Genomic DNA, 15,758 nt, shown 5'->3' on the forward strand with positions numbered 1-15,758 from the left:
GGCATCCAGGGTGTTGATGAAGGACCCCGTTGGCTGCTTTGGGATGTCATCTGATGTGCCTCAACGACATGCTTTGATGCCCCCAGCGAGGTTAGGTTGATGACGGACCTGTACCTTTAATGCTCCCTTTGCTCTTTTAGCGGCAATAACTTTGAAATGGTATGTTGAGGAGCGGTTGTGGCGCCAATGGATTGTCTGTTTGCGGCAGAAGTGCTTAGGATCCTTCCCTCAGTGGTTGCGAGAACGGCTTGTCCCTTGCTTGATGCCATTGACTTTGAGGTGTGTTTGGATTTCTTGAACGGAGAAAGAGATGAGAGGTAGAGATTGTCCCACTGGGCGTGCCAAATTTGTAAACACGAAATTTTCCTGAAACGAAAGAGACAAGAACAACATGCACAAAATAATATTTGTATTTGATGATTTTAGGTTACAATCTCTCTCTATTTTGATCCTCTGATTCGATCTCCGTAAGGTATTGATTTGTGGATGTTTCATTGATCCAAGGGCCGTCGAGGCTTGATCTTGGATGAACTGTTGGAAGTTTCTTCAAGGGGCCGTGGGCTTGATCTTTGAAGGTGGATTTGAGCGGATCTTCAAGGAGCCATTGGGGCTTGATCTTGAGGATGAGTGTTTCTTCAAGGGCCGTTAAGGCTTGATCTTGAATAATGGTGATGAACGGATCTTCAAGGGCTTTTTGGGCTTGATCTTGAAGAATAGTGATGAACGGATCTTCAAGGGCTTTTGGGCTTGATCTTGAAGAACGGTTGGATGTGTGGATTTGTCGACGTTGTTGATCCAAAGGGCCGTTGGGGCTTGATCTTGGATGAACGGATGATGAACGATGGTGCTTTCTTCAAGGGCCGTCGGGGCTTGATCTTGAATTGGTGGAAGTTCTTCAAGGGCCTTTGGGGCTTGATCTTGAATTGGTGGATGGTTGATCCAAGGGCCGTCGGGGCTTGATCTTGGAAGAATGATGAACGAGGAACGAAGAACACTTTCTTCAAGGGCCGTCGGGGCTTTGATCTTGAATTGGTGGATGATTGTTGATCCAAAGGGCTGTTGGGGCTTGATCTTGGAAGAACGACGAACAAAGAACGAAGAACACTTTCTTCAAGGGCCGTCGGGGCTTGATCTTGAATTGGTGATTGTTAATCCAAGGGCCGTCGGGGCTTAATCTTGGAAGAATGATGAACGAAGAACAAAGAACGCTTTCTTGATTCTTCGGGAACCTGGATGCTTGAGAGCTTCGGAGTTTCAGAGCTTCAGAGCTTCAAGAATTTTGCCTAATGATTTTTGTTCTCCTTTAAATGAATGAATTAGCCTTCTATTTATAGAAATTTCCAAGGCCTAATTTTGAATATAATATTCCAGATGAAATCAGTCGTTTCTGCCAGGTGTTGACACGTGTCCTGTTTGATGACTTTTCTAACTTATTTCGATTTTTTGTTTAGACACACACTACGTGTAAAATTTATATAATACATGAGCGTTGAAACTTTGATTTATCGGTCAACATTTATTTACCGAAATTTCGATGTCTACAGTAATATTTGAGAGTGAGAAATTATGTCAGGCTTTAGTCAGCTATACAGAAAGTGAAATGCTGAAATAAGAGTAAAAAGGTAGAGGAAAGAAATGCAAGTTCATTGAATGCAAGTACATAGGAAAATGCACACAGAAAGACCAACTTGAAAATCAATATTATTACTCTATTATACACTAAAGTGTGATGGAAAGGTTTGAATCCTAGATACAATGAGTTGAACATGACTATTTTATCCAATAGGACAATGCATCACTAGTAAATTGAATTGGGGTATCATCATATTAGGATTTGAGAGGATTTTAATAGATTTTTTAAAGTGATGGATTTCATAGGATTATGTAGACTTCTACAAATTCCATCAAGATTTTGGAAAATTTGAGAAGATTCATATAACAGATTTCTATAGATTATGATAGACTTATACAGCATTGGATTTTGATAGTCAAATAGATCAAACTGTAATAAATATGTCTAGGTCATAGATTATTTTATATAGCTAGCAGAAAATATATCTACCATTATTCTTTTTGGAAAATTAGAATCCCATCACTTTTCTAATCCTCTTTAGACTTAAAGTCAATAAGCCTAGAGAGAAGACTAGCAGCAAACATGATGTATGACCTTGTAAATATCAAATATAGTAGACTTCCCACTAGTTTTGTATATACTCATCAGCACCCGCACTTTCATCCACCTTGCACTTTTTCTCATTTACCGCAGGGGGAGTTGCCATTGACTTGTAGCCTTTCAACCCAAATTTGTTAAGTAACTTTATTGGATACTTCTTTTGGTAAATGAAGATGCTCTTTTCAATTTGAATAACTCCAATACCCAAAAAGTGATGTAATAACCCCAAAATAGTCATTTTATAATGCTGCATCATGTCACTCTTGAATTTTTCAAGCATTGTTGGAAAACTACAATCATAAACAATGTCATCAACATACAAAGAGACAATGATTGTACCTAAGCTTTCATTTGATTTAGTGTAACGAGTAGCCTCACTAGGACTTTTCTAGAATCCAGCTTTAGTAAAATAGGAATATATCAAATATAAAAACACTAGACATTTGGTAATATTTGAGAAGTGAGAAATTATGTCAGACTTTACTTAGCTGTACAGAAAGTGAAATGCTGAAATAAGAGGAAAAAGGTAGAGGAAAGAAATGCAAGTTCATTGAATGAAAGTACATAGGAAAATGCACACAGAAAGACCAACTTGAAAATCAATATTATTACTCTATTATACACTAAAGTGTGATGGAAAGGTTTGAATCCTAGATACAATGAGTTGAACATGACTACTTTATCCAGTAGGATAATGCACCACTAGTAAATTGAATTGGGGTATCATCAAACTAGGATTTGAGAGGATTTTAATAGATTTTTTTAAGTGATGGATTTCATAAGATTATGTAGACTTCTACAAATTCCATCAAGATTTTGAAAGATTTGAGAAGATTCATATAACAGATTTCTATAGATTATGATAGACTTATACAGCATTGGATTTGGATAGTCAAATAGATCAAAGTATAATAAATATGTCTAGGTCATAGATTATTTTTTATAGCTAGCAGAAAATATACCTACCATTATTCTTTTTTGGTCTGGAAGTACGAACTTCACAAGGCATAAGGCACAAGGCACAAGCCCAAAAATAAAAACCCGAAGCAGAGAAAATGAGTAACAACAAATCTCTAATTGATTTTTATACAATACAATGTACAAATTTGATAGCGAGATAGACTTTCTACAAATAAAGGCAAGGCCTACAACATGATATTTTTAGTGCAGACTTTTTGTAAAAGATTTTTGCGTTGGATCGGAAAAGACGGGTTGTAAGTCAACATGGTGATGAGTGATGGGTGTGGCAGATGATGAAGTTGTGAGACTCAATGGGGCTGAGAGAAAAAGAGTTAAGAGGAGGTGGTTTTTCATACTGGACGACGTAGTCTCTGTGTTCCAGTAGTATAACCATCCAGAGCTATCGAGCAAACCCTTCCACGGATGAGGAAGTGTAGGATCTTCTGGTGCAAACCATTGACCAACAGAAGCTGTGTTAGTGTTTGATTTCTGGATTGAGATTTCTTCTTAACAATAAGAATAGAAATGGATAGAGAGGAAGAATTTAGAGAGCCATGAAAGCTTCAAAGATATTGTATTCCACACACTCTCTCAAGCAAAGAACTCAGAGAGCATATAACGGTTAGAGGAGTGAGTAACACACTCACTCTCTCACGTCATTACAAATCAATCACAACCATTCATATTTTGTTTAAGTCATCATGTAAGATGCTTACACTTGTCATGAGCTATGACTCATTACAATCTAATCTAAATGCCATATAGAATATGATCTAAAGGCTCACATTCAATCTTACAACTTGCATATAATAAACTGACACAACAAATACATTTATACACCAATACTCCTTTCTAAATGTTTTGCTGATTTTACTCCAAGTGCAGCTCTCAAGTACTCAAACCGATCCTTAGGAAGAGCCGTGGTAAAAATGTCTGCCAATTGCTCATCTGTTCTGCAGTAGTTCAATTCAAAGGTGCCATCCTGAATAGCATCCCTTATGATATGCCTTGTTTTCTGATGGAACATTGGATTCTTGGACATGGCTATTGCAGAAGTGTTGTCACACAATAGAGGTGTAGCCTCCACTTGTTCTTCTCCAAAATCAGATAACACAAACCTTAGCCACATTGCTTGTGTTGTAGCTGTAGACATCGAAATTTCGGTAAATAAATGTTGATGAAATTTCGATGTCTACAGTAGCTTCTACAACACTTATATATTCAGCTTCTGCAGTGGATAGAGCCACACTGCATTGCTTGACAGAAGCCCAAGAAAATATCCCTGAGCCAAAGCTGAATGCATAGCCTGAGGTACTCTTCATATCATCCAAGCTTTCTACCCAATCACTGTCACAGTAACCTATTAACATAGCTTCTTTACCCTTCACATACTCAATTCCGAAATCCAATGATCCTTGTACATATCTCAAGACTCTTTTAGCTGTCCCCATGTGTTTCCTAGTGGGCTTATGCACATTTTTTGCCAATAAACATGATGCATACATTAAATATGGTCTAGTAGTTGTTAGGTATAACAAACTACCAACCATTTTTCTATACAAGCCTTCATCAGCATCCTCACTTCCATCGACCTTAGATAACTTCTCAGTAATTGCAAGTGGAGTCTTCACAGCTTTACAGTCTTTTAAACCAAACTTCTCAAGTAATGACTTGGCATATTTCTTCTGATGGATAAATATGCCCTTATCAGTTTGAATTATGCCTAAACCAAGGAAATGGTGCAGCATTCCTAAATCTGACATCTCATACTGTTTCATCATATCCATCTTAAACTCTCGAATCATTTCATCAGAGTTCTCTATGTAGATAATATCATCTACATACAGAGACACAATAAGCACACATGCATTACTGAATTTTGTATACAAAGTAGCTTCACTTTGACTTTTCTTGAAGCCAAATTTGTTGAAGTATGTATCTATCTCATCATACCAAGCTCTGGGAGCTTGTTTCAGACCATATAAGGCCTTTTTCAGTTTGTAAACTTTGTCTTCCTGCCCTTGGACTTCAAATCCCTGTGGTTAATCAACATATACTTCCTCATGTGACATCTAATTGGAACAATTTCCATTCCTTCTGAGCTGCCAAATGTAATCAATGTTCTAATTGTATCAAGCCTTGCCACAGGTGCAAAGGTTTCATTGAAATCAATCCCAGGCTTCTGAGAGTAGCCTTTTGCCACTAACCTTGCCTTGTTTTTCTGCACTGAGCCATCTAGATTAAGCTTTGTCTTATAGACCCATTTGACACCTATTACTGGTTTATCAAATGGTCTATTAACTAACTCCCATGTGTTATTCTTTTCTATCATTTCAATCTTTATGGACATAGCTTTTCTCCAAGAGCTTCATCTCCTGAAGCTTCTTCAAAACACTTAGGTTCTATTACACAGAAATTGCACCTCTCATACACTTCACTCAAGCTTCTGAACCTGAGAGGTGTGTGATCATGCTCTTGTGGTCCAGTGTGACTCACTTGTTCCCCTTGACTTGGAGGGGAAGCAATAACTAGTTCTTATTGCTCCTGTAATGATTTTATGTGTTTGTACCATACTTAACCAATCCCGAAACTACTAAGCACCGATCAACGTTATACTATCAAGGACCCAGACCATGTGGCCAATCACAGCGCAACACGTGTCGACATCAGAAGCCAATTATATCACGACACATGTCAACATCAGAAGCCAATCACAACACGACACATGTCAATGTTAGAATGAAACTAGAAACTCTCTTATATAAATAGAGATCATTCTCTCACAATATTTTCTAATGTCATTTATACTAAATCATTCACTAGTACTCACTAAAGGAGAGCTTGAACCTATGTGCTTGTGTAAACCCTTCACAATTAATGAGAACTCTTCTACTCCGTGGACGTAGCCAATCTGGGTGAACCACATACATCTTGTGTTTGCTTCCCTGTCTCTATCCATTTACATACTTATCCATACTAGTGACTGGAGCAATCTAGCAAAAGTCACAAACTTAACACTTTCTATTGTACCAAAATCCTCACTGATTTTGTGCATCAACACTATGCACTCCAATTCTTCATCATTCCTTGCACTTTCAACATCACTCCTTTCATCTTCATATACTTCATTTGAGACTGAATTGAACAAATTCTTCTTAGTACATGATTTCCAGTCCCAACAAGAATCCTCATCAAAGATTACATCTTTAGAGATGACAATCTTATTAGTTGTAAGATAAAACAACCTATAACCCTTCTCACAGGTTCCATAACCAAGAAAAATGCATTGGACACTTATTGCATCCAGTTTCTGTCTCAACTGTGATGGAATTTGTGAATCGCATAAAGATCCAAACACTCTTAAGTGTTTTATTCCAGGCTTCCTTCCACTATAGGCTTCAAATGGAGTCTTCTTATTAAAAGCTTTGGTAGGGCATCTATTGAGAATATAGACTGTAGTGTTAACTGCTTTTGCCCAAAACTCAAATGGAATACCCTTGTCCAACATCATGCATTTAGCCATTTGTATAATGGTCCTATTTCTCCTCTCTGTTACACCATTCTGTTGAGGAGAATAGGCCACTGTGAGCTGTCTTTCCCAACCAAGATTTTCACAAAACTGAGAAAATTCAAGTGAAGTATACTCTCCTCCCTTGTCACTTCTTAATTTTTTCAATTTGTACCCACTTTGTAGTTCAACAGTTGCTTTGAATTCTTGAACACGTTGAATACCTCAGATTTACTTCTCAGAAAATAGACCCATCCCATTCGAGTACAATCATCTGCGAAGGTGATAAAGTACTTGTTTCCAGATTTGGTAGGTGTTTGCATTGGCCTACATATGTCAGTGTAAATCAATTCCAATGGTAAGGCAGCTCTCCACTTTGTTTCTTTAGGAAAAATATCTCTAGAATGCTTGCCAAATGCACATCCCTCACATACTGTGGTATTCACTTTCAACTCAGGTAGTCCAGTTACCATTTCATGTTCTTGTAGCTGCATTAGAGCATTCATGTTTAAATGCCCGAGTCTTCTATGCCATATCTCAGCAACTTGCCCAACACTAGCTCTCATGACAATTTGGATTCCTGGTTGCAATTTCAAAGGAAAGCTTCGATTTCCTTTCATAGGGACCTTGACAACAAGATTAGAGCATGTGAAATCATCATAGATTCTGACCTCAATTCCTCCAAATACAAGATAGTACCCATGCTCCATCATCTATCCTACACTTAACAAATTTTCTTTCAAACCAAGTACTAACATTATTTCCTTTATGTACCTTTTGCCTTGCTTAGTTTCAACCTGTAATTCACCCTTTCCAACCACATCAACCAATTGCCCTGTGCCTATCTCAACTTTGGCAGTGACACTCTTATCTATATTCACTAGTAGATCTTCTCTCCCTGTTATGTGGTTACTACAACCACTGTCAATATACCAAGTGTCTTCATTCTTCTTCACAACGGCTGCCATACACACATAGAACATAGTTGGAGTATTCTCCACTTGACCAGCATAATTTGCCTGTTGAGTTGCTTTCTTAGTTCTACAATCCTTGGCAAAATGCCCTGGCTTATCACAATTATGGCACCGTGGTTTCCCCTTGAACCAACACTCCCCAAAATGTAATTTATCACAGTATTTACAGGGATTCTTAGCTCCATCAAAAGATGCAACAAATTTCCCTTGCTTATGCACATGTTTGTTATCCCACTTCTTACCCTTTGTCTTCCAATTCTTTGTGGGTTTGAAGTTTTGATTTGCATTATAATTGTTCTTCCTGGAAGCTATACTTAAGCTAGCAAAAGCTTTCTCAGTACTACTTTCAGAATGCCTCTCAATTCTTTGTTCATACCCTTTTAGAGTAGCAACTACATCCTGCACATCAACTGTCTCCAAATCCCTAGTATTTTCTATCACAGCTACAATACTATCATAGGATCTAGGAAGACTAATCAATAACTTCTGCACAATTCTCTGATTTCCAATATCTTCACCATAACTTTTCATTTGTGTAATAAGATCAAATAATCGCACAAGGTACACAGAAAATGCTTCATGCTCACCCATTCGAGTATATTCAAAATCACGCCTTAAACTTTGAAGTTTTACAGATCTCACATGTTTGTCTCCAATAAACTCTTACTTCAGTATATCCCAGGCCTCATTTGCCGTCTCCAGTATGGCGATCCTTGGGAAAATCTCATCTGACACAGCTCCTTGAATAATCCCAAGAGCCTTAGCATCCTTGACTATGTTCTCCTTCAGATGCTTAAGCTCAGCTGCAGTGAGCTATTCTTCTCTATTCGTCGGAGGACTGTACCCTTTCTCAACCATATCCCACAGATCGTGAGATCTGAATATATTCTTCATCTTTATTTGCCAGAAATCAAAGTTTTCACCATTGAAAACTGGTGCTCGAAGGTCAGCACCACTCGATCCAACCATATTAGACTTGTTATCGAGTAACCCAGAAGTTTTCAGAGCTTTCTTCAATCGCAGCAAGACCCGATTCTTTGTCGAGTTCTGTCGCTGTCAACCACAGCACAGTTTCACGCCCAGATTGAGATCCAACTTGGCTCTGAGGCCATGTTAGTGTTTGATTTCTGGATTGAGATTTCTTTTGAACAATAAGAATAGAAATGGACAGAGAGGAAGAATTTAGAGAGCCATGAAAGCTTCAAAGATATTGTATTCCACACACTCTCTGAAGCAAAGAACTCAGAGAGCATATAACGGTTAGAGGATTGAGTAACACACTCACTTTCTCACGTCATTACAAATCAATCACAACCATTCATATTTTGTTTAAGTCATCATGTAAGATGCTTACACTTGTCATGAGCTATGACTCATTACAATCTAATCTAAATGCCACATAGAATATGATCTAAAGGCTCACATTCAATCTTACAACTTGCATATAATAAACCGACACAACAAATACATTTATACACCAATAAGCTGCAGTCTTTCCCCGTGTGTGGAAATTGAGACTAAGCTACCTTGAACTTTCGAAGCTCTTCCAAAATGGCAGTTTGCGTAGCAGTCATGAAAAGGAAAGGGACGAGTGGGCGTGGTGGCGAGAGAAGTTTGAAAAGAAATCCTAAGGGTGGAGATGAGATCCTTTTACGCCATATTTAAGTCCTTTCTCTTTCAAAAACCCACCAACCCACCATTTAATGCCTTTTTGCTAATGTAGTCAAATTCAGTGGACTTGGAAGTGGCAAACATGTAAAATGGACTGCCCACTTGAAATCTGGTGGCTAATAATTTCAATATTGATTTTACATTTCTAAACCTCTAAAATTCGGCTACTATGCTCATTGCCAAACCTACTATTTTTTTTCCCATTGCCCATCCCAATTTCTACTTATCAATCACATAATTCATAGTATTGACATATTTTTACTTGATCATTGCTTCTTATATATTGATTTTTCTGCAACCAATTGGGAATATATACTTTGATTTCTCCAATGGATACCTTGTATGCTAAAGCTTATTCAATCCTATCCATCACCTCAATGTTTCTCACCGTTTGCTCCTCTTGTTTTTGGCACCCTCGTATATACCTGCTGCTATACTCTGCTTGGGTGATACCAGAATTTTGAACACTAGTATTGTGAAATCCATAATATGCATTGAGAAAGAACGACAAGCGCTTGTTGAACATACTACATAATAATGACATAACCTCTCTTCCCTGAAATACCTTAATTATCTCAATTCCATTTATCTTAACAGCACAGGAGTCAGTTGGGCATGTGATATCAACATGCTTCCTTCATTGTTAGAGTTACACTTATCTTCGTGCCAAATTGAAAGCATTTCACTCTAACTGCAGGGCATTAACTTCCTTCCACTCTCACTACAAAGGATTAACTTGACTTCACTTTTTGGGCCTTGATGTGTGGTTTAACATTATTACAAGTTCTCCATTTCTCAATTGGTTGTCTTTTTTTTTTTTTTTTTGAACAAACGATATTATCTACACTAAAGGGGAGGGAGTGAGGTTAGCCTTACAATGGGCTAGCAATATTTGGTTCAAATTCGCATTTGGCGAAAATTGAACCTAAGACCTCTCACTTATAAGTGAAGAGGAATACCACTAGACCATAGTACTAAGTGACATCTCAATTGGTTTTTAACCTTACCAGCCTTATAACAGTTGATCTATCCTGGTGATTTCGGTGATCCTTTCCCATGTGAATTTGCAAACTTCAAATCTCTGGAATACCTTCATTTATGCTTCAAAAGGTCAAATTCAAGGTCATTGGTAATTTATGCAAGCTATAGTTTTTAAGTCCTTCCGGAAACAATTTTGAGGAGAAAGGGAGGGGGGGGGGGGTGAGATTGAATAGTTCTGGAGGAGTTTCTCAAAAATGTCCAAATAACTCAACCTTATGGTATGCAAAGTCAACTGCCAGACTCCTTAGGAAAGCCAAAAAGTTTGCATAATCTCAACCTCATGTACAATAATTTGTGGGGCTCAATTCCAGACTTCATCAGAAACTTGCCATCCTTGAGAACACTAGACCTCTCTTCTAATAATATGAAGAGCTCCATAACAAAGTATGGGACAACTCTTTCAGCTAATTTCTCTCGATTTGTCCGGTAATTTATGGGAATATATTCTAACCGAAGCTCATTTCATAAATCTTACAAGATTGTAAGACTTTTAAATAGGAGGTACAGAAGGACCAATGTCCCTCTTGTAATGGCTCAGATGCATGAGTTTAGGCTTTTAGCTCATCAATTTTGATTTCATTTCTCGTCCGTTGTGATTTAGAAACACAGTTGTTTTCATTACCAAAAGAAAAACAAGAGAAAAACAGCTGTTTCTTTTTTATATTGTAAATGAGATAATCTTGTCCCACTCAAGTCTGAATATACACAGAGTTATAAATGTTTTTTTAATTATTATTTCGTGTTTAGTTTTCGCGCTTACATATAGAAAGTAAGAGAATGAAGAAATGAAGGGGTATGGTGAAAGAGAGGACAAATAAAAATAGGAAAAATGATCTATACACACTCTTTTTAGTTTCGTACACACCCCCGTTTAATCCTTACTGTTGTTTCTTTTTAATTTATTTAACTCAATGGTAAAAAAAAAGAGTAAACGAGAGGAGGGATTTTTCATTGTGCCTGAAATAAGGGACAGTACGTCATATGTTATTATACAAGCAGAAGAATTTTTTTTTTTCAAGTATCCCTCCACTTGTATAATGGCATATGACATATGTACCCGTGGACACACTATAAAATCTTCTGTGCATGAGAGGCTAAAAGGAGTGTGAAAATCATCTCCCTAAAATAAGATCTTGAAAGTAAAAATAACTCAAAATAAATTTCGGTTTTGATGTTTAGTTTTTGTTTTGTATACCTTTTGTTGGACATTTCTTTTACACCATTGCAATCATTCTATTCCTTCACTCTTTATAACCCTTCTTTCTCTTATGTATTACTCTTCTATTTTTAAGACAAAAATGAAAATTAAAACCAAAATGTTATCAAACAAGTCTTTAAATTATATTGTTAGTAGAGAAATTAACTTCTTTTTTTCGCCATAGTTTGGCTCTTTTTCGGTACCAAGTTCAGGTAGCAGACTTTTTCGGTGCAAAGCAGTTTGACATTTTTTTTGTTTGTGGGGATGTCTTTCAATGAATATTAAATAAATGAACAGTCCTGATTATAAAATTCATACTATAAAAATTCGTTTTTTTTTGCAAGAGATAAAATATATGCATTTCTATATAGGAGTATGCAACTATTATCTTAAAAATAATCTTGTCTATATCCAATATGTAATGACCCGTCCTCAAATATTACGGTTTTTATAATTTTAAAGCGTGAAGTTACGAAAATGCCCTTCGAGGAAAAAATGTTGACTTTTGTTGACCGCATTGTCGTGTCACGTAAGATCCATTTTCTTGGCGTATCCTTGTAGCACTCGTCGCTACGAGCATGTTGGTGCAAGAGAAATCGGATTTGGAGTTACAATGAACGTTTTACGGAACTATGAAGTCGAAGGGCAAAATAGTCATTTCACTATTCTAGATATTAGGATTAGCTATTTTTATTATTTAACATTTTCTGTCACGTGGGGCCCACACCCCAATTCTCCATTTGCCACGTGTCCTCCCCTCCCCCAATCTCTCGAACCCTCTCCCTTTCCTTTTTCTTCTTCCCAAGGACACATCTTACCTCTCTCACTCACAAATTCCCCTCCCTCTCATCACTCTCTCTCTCTCTCCGAGCACGGACGCACACCACCATACCACCTCGCCTCTTTGATGAACCCTCCAAACCCCCACCATCTTCTTTCCCAATTTATCTCTCTCGAGTTGTTATCAATGTTTAAAACCAGCCAAGGCTAACGATCGAACCCGAGTTACTTCGGTGAGGTTCTCGACAACTTCGACCTTGGTAAGCCTTGGGACTCTCTTAACCTTTTCCCTTTTATCCTCGTAGTTATTATTGATCGTGGAGATGTGTTTTGGACAGTGGAATTCCACAGAATGACGTGGGGACTTCTCCCCAGATTCCGGCGAGTCCGAAAGGTTGCAGACCTTTCTCTGGCCAGATTTGGCCATGATTCACATCCCACTTACTTGCATCGGTGGGAAGTGACTCTATTCTCGCTAGCTTGAGCGGCTTTCAGGCAACAAAATATCCTTGAGCGGACCCCTTCTGAACTTGCATGTTTTTATAAAATATTAGGCTCACATGCATTGCATATTTCATAAATTGAGTATGTTTTAAGGATTTCTATACTATGGTTTACGGAGAAATTATGATTTATTTAAATTGCTTTTACAAAATATTTATGATTTATTGAATTATGTTTTACGAAACGTTATGAAGTATTGGATTTACGCATATGATAATTTTACGGATTTATGAATATGGTTGGTTATTACGAGGCTTTGAGCTTTTGAGCTCCAGATTTGATATGGGATTTTTTAGGTATGTTTTCGGTGCTTATCTAGTGGGTTATCATACAGCACATACATACAATCGGGTATGTAGACGTTTATGGCCATAGGATATAGTTGATGATATTTATGACATACCCCTAGCTTCATTAGCCTGGGGCTAGTGTCGGTGTGATATGTTATATGTATATGTTTCTTCTCTGGTGTAACCCAGAGTCGTACAGCTTCAACTTCGGGTGATAGACCCTATGTTTCTACTCTAGCGTAACCTGGAGTCGTATAGCTTCACCTTCGGTTGATGGACCAATTGCATATACATGCATATGTTATATCCCCTTCTCTGGCGTAACCCGGAGTCGTACAGCTTCACCTTCGGGTGATGGACCATGGTTTCTTCACTGGCATAACCCAGTGTGTACAGCTTCACCTTTGGTGATGATTATGCCTTCAGGCCACTATGATACCCCTAGTTGAGTACATCATTGATGAGATTTACGGATTTGCCTTCGGACGGCTATATTACCTTTATTGAGCACTGATTTACACGTACATATTTTACGAACGTTTTTCATGGCATGCTAGAGTTTTCAGAAATCTACTATGTAGTACTATATATGTGTTTTCAAAATAGGGGATTAGTATGTTCAGAAAAAAAATGGTTTTCTTATTATTAGTATTATTATTATAAATTTTGGTCCACTCACCCTTTGTTTTGCACCCCCTCAAGAGTTAGAGTTGAGGCATTCAATCTCGGCGTCAAGGCACATTCGCATAGGTATCTTCGAGTCTTCTCAGTGTAGGACTCATTTCTTGGTTCGTACCTTTTTTTATAATAATTCTTTCACATTATTCTTGATTAGTTGTATGCATTTCTTTCTAATTACATATTTACTTGTATGCATGTTTAAAATGGCTTCGTCACCTTCGGGTGTCAGCCAGAACGTACCTATCCTGATATTTGGGGATATCGGGATCGGACATGTCACAATATGAAAACAAGTAACACAGTGATCAATATAAAATCACAATAGTGGATTCAGTACCACCTAGTCATCTGTTTTCATGAGGATCAAACAGACCATTATTTGGGTTATCCATAAAGTATATGGTCACTCGCTGTTAAACATGATATCGACGATGAAGAATAAATGAATATATTTTATAAGAAATAACTGTGAACATATGGTTGCAACGAACTCTCTTCGTTTGGGAGGAACACGACATAAAACTAGACCAGTGATTGCGATGGGTCTATTGTAGTAACCAAGTCACCAATGGCAAAGGAAATGGGAAGCAGAAAACGACAGAAACGCAGACGCCAGACGAGACGTGTGTTGATTAAACCTTTTTATTTGAGCACCATCCCATGATCCCATCGGCATCGGGTCGACCCAGCTCAGACAAGCGACTAAATGTTTAATTGCTGCATGAAAGCATATAAATGCATATGCCCTTATTGTTTTTCCTCCTAATACATTCTTAAATCTATCATATATACGTGCTTGCTTTCTTGCTTGATTGCTTTTTGTTGTTTTTCCTTTCTTTTTATGAAAGCAAAACAAAAGCAGTTGATCTGAGCTTGGATATAGCAGCTTAGGCCTCGTTTGATATGCATATTAGTACTATTTAATACAAATCCGGAGGTCTGATTCCACATCCTAAAAACCTCCTCATTTTTCTCTAATTGTCTCTTGGTAGTATCATTTATATATATATATATATATATATATATATATATGTATGTATATATGTATATGTATATTATATGTTGTTGAATTCCTATCCCAAAACTGGCATTTTGATTGCATGTTTGTGTTTTTCTTTTCCGTTTGGCATTACAATTGCAGAGGCAGAGGTGCCAGAGGAGGAGGTGAAGACGAGCTAATAATAATTTAGAATAATTGATAAAGGAAAAGGATGGAGCTTAAGCAGCTGTTTGTGATGGCCTCAATTCCGGTGTTGAAAGTGCTCTTGATAACAGCACTTGGCTTATATCTTGCTCTTGATCGTGTCAATATTTTGGGGGAAGTTACTAGAAAGAACTTAAACACTGTAAGTTAAAACAATACACTGCTTCTTCATTCAGTCTCTTGTGCACTAAACCCTCTTCATTTAATTTAATTTCTCTGGTGTTGGACTGTTTTCTTACTAGTATTTGTGTTTTGTGAACCAACGAACAAACAGGTTGTGTTTTATGTATTCAGTCCTGCTCTGGTGGGTTCCAACATTGCGCAGACAATTACATATCAAAGCATGGTTAAAATGTGAGTTCTATTTACTTTGTTTAATCTATATATATATATATATATAAATATATATATATATATAGGTATGTATGTATATAATCATGTTAACGTTGTATTAATTATTATGTGTATAGGTGGTTCATGCCCGTGAATATCCTCATCACATTTGTAATTGGTTCCATGCTCGGATGGCTTCTCATCCAATTAACAAGGCCTCCTGCCCATCTGCGAGGCCTTGTACTGGGTTGCTGTGCTGCAGGTAATCCAACGCTCTAATTCTAAAACACAGCTGATAAGTATTTGGTTTTGCGTTTTATCAATATTAAGAGATGCGGATGTTAACACTTAACAGGTAATTTGGGTATGATGCTCCTCGTTATAGTCCCAGCGGTTTGTATAGAAAAAGGGAGCCCATTTGGAGCTTCTGATGTCTGTCAC

The sequence above is a fragment of the Malus domestica genome, chromosome 05, assembly GCF_042453785.1.
Source record: "Malus domestica chromosome 05, GDT2T_hap1".
In the NCBI taxonomy this organism is placed as follows: Eukaryota; Viridiplantae; Streptophyta; class Magnoliopsida; order Rosales; family Rosaceae; genus Malus; species Malus domestica.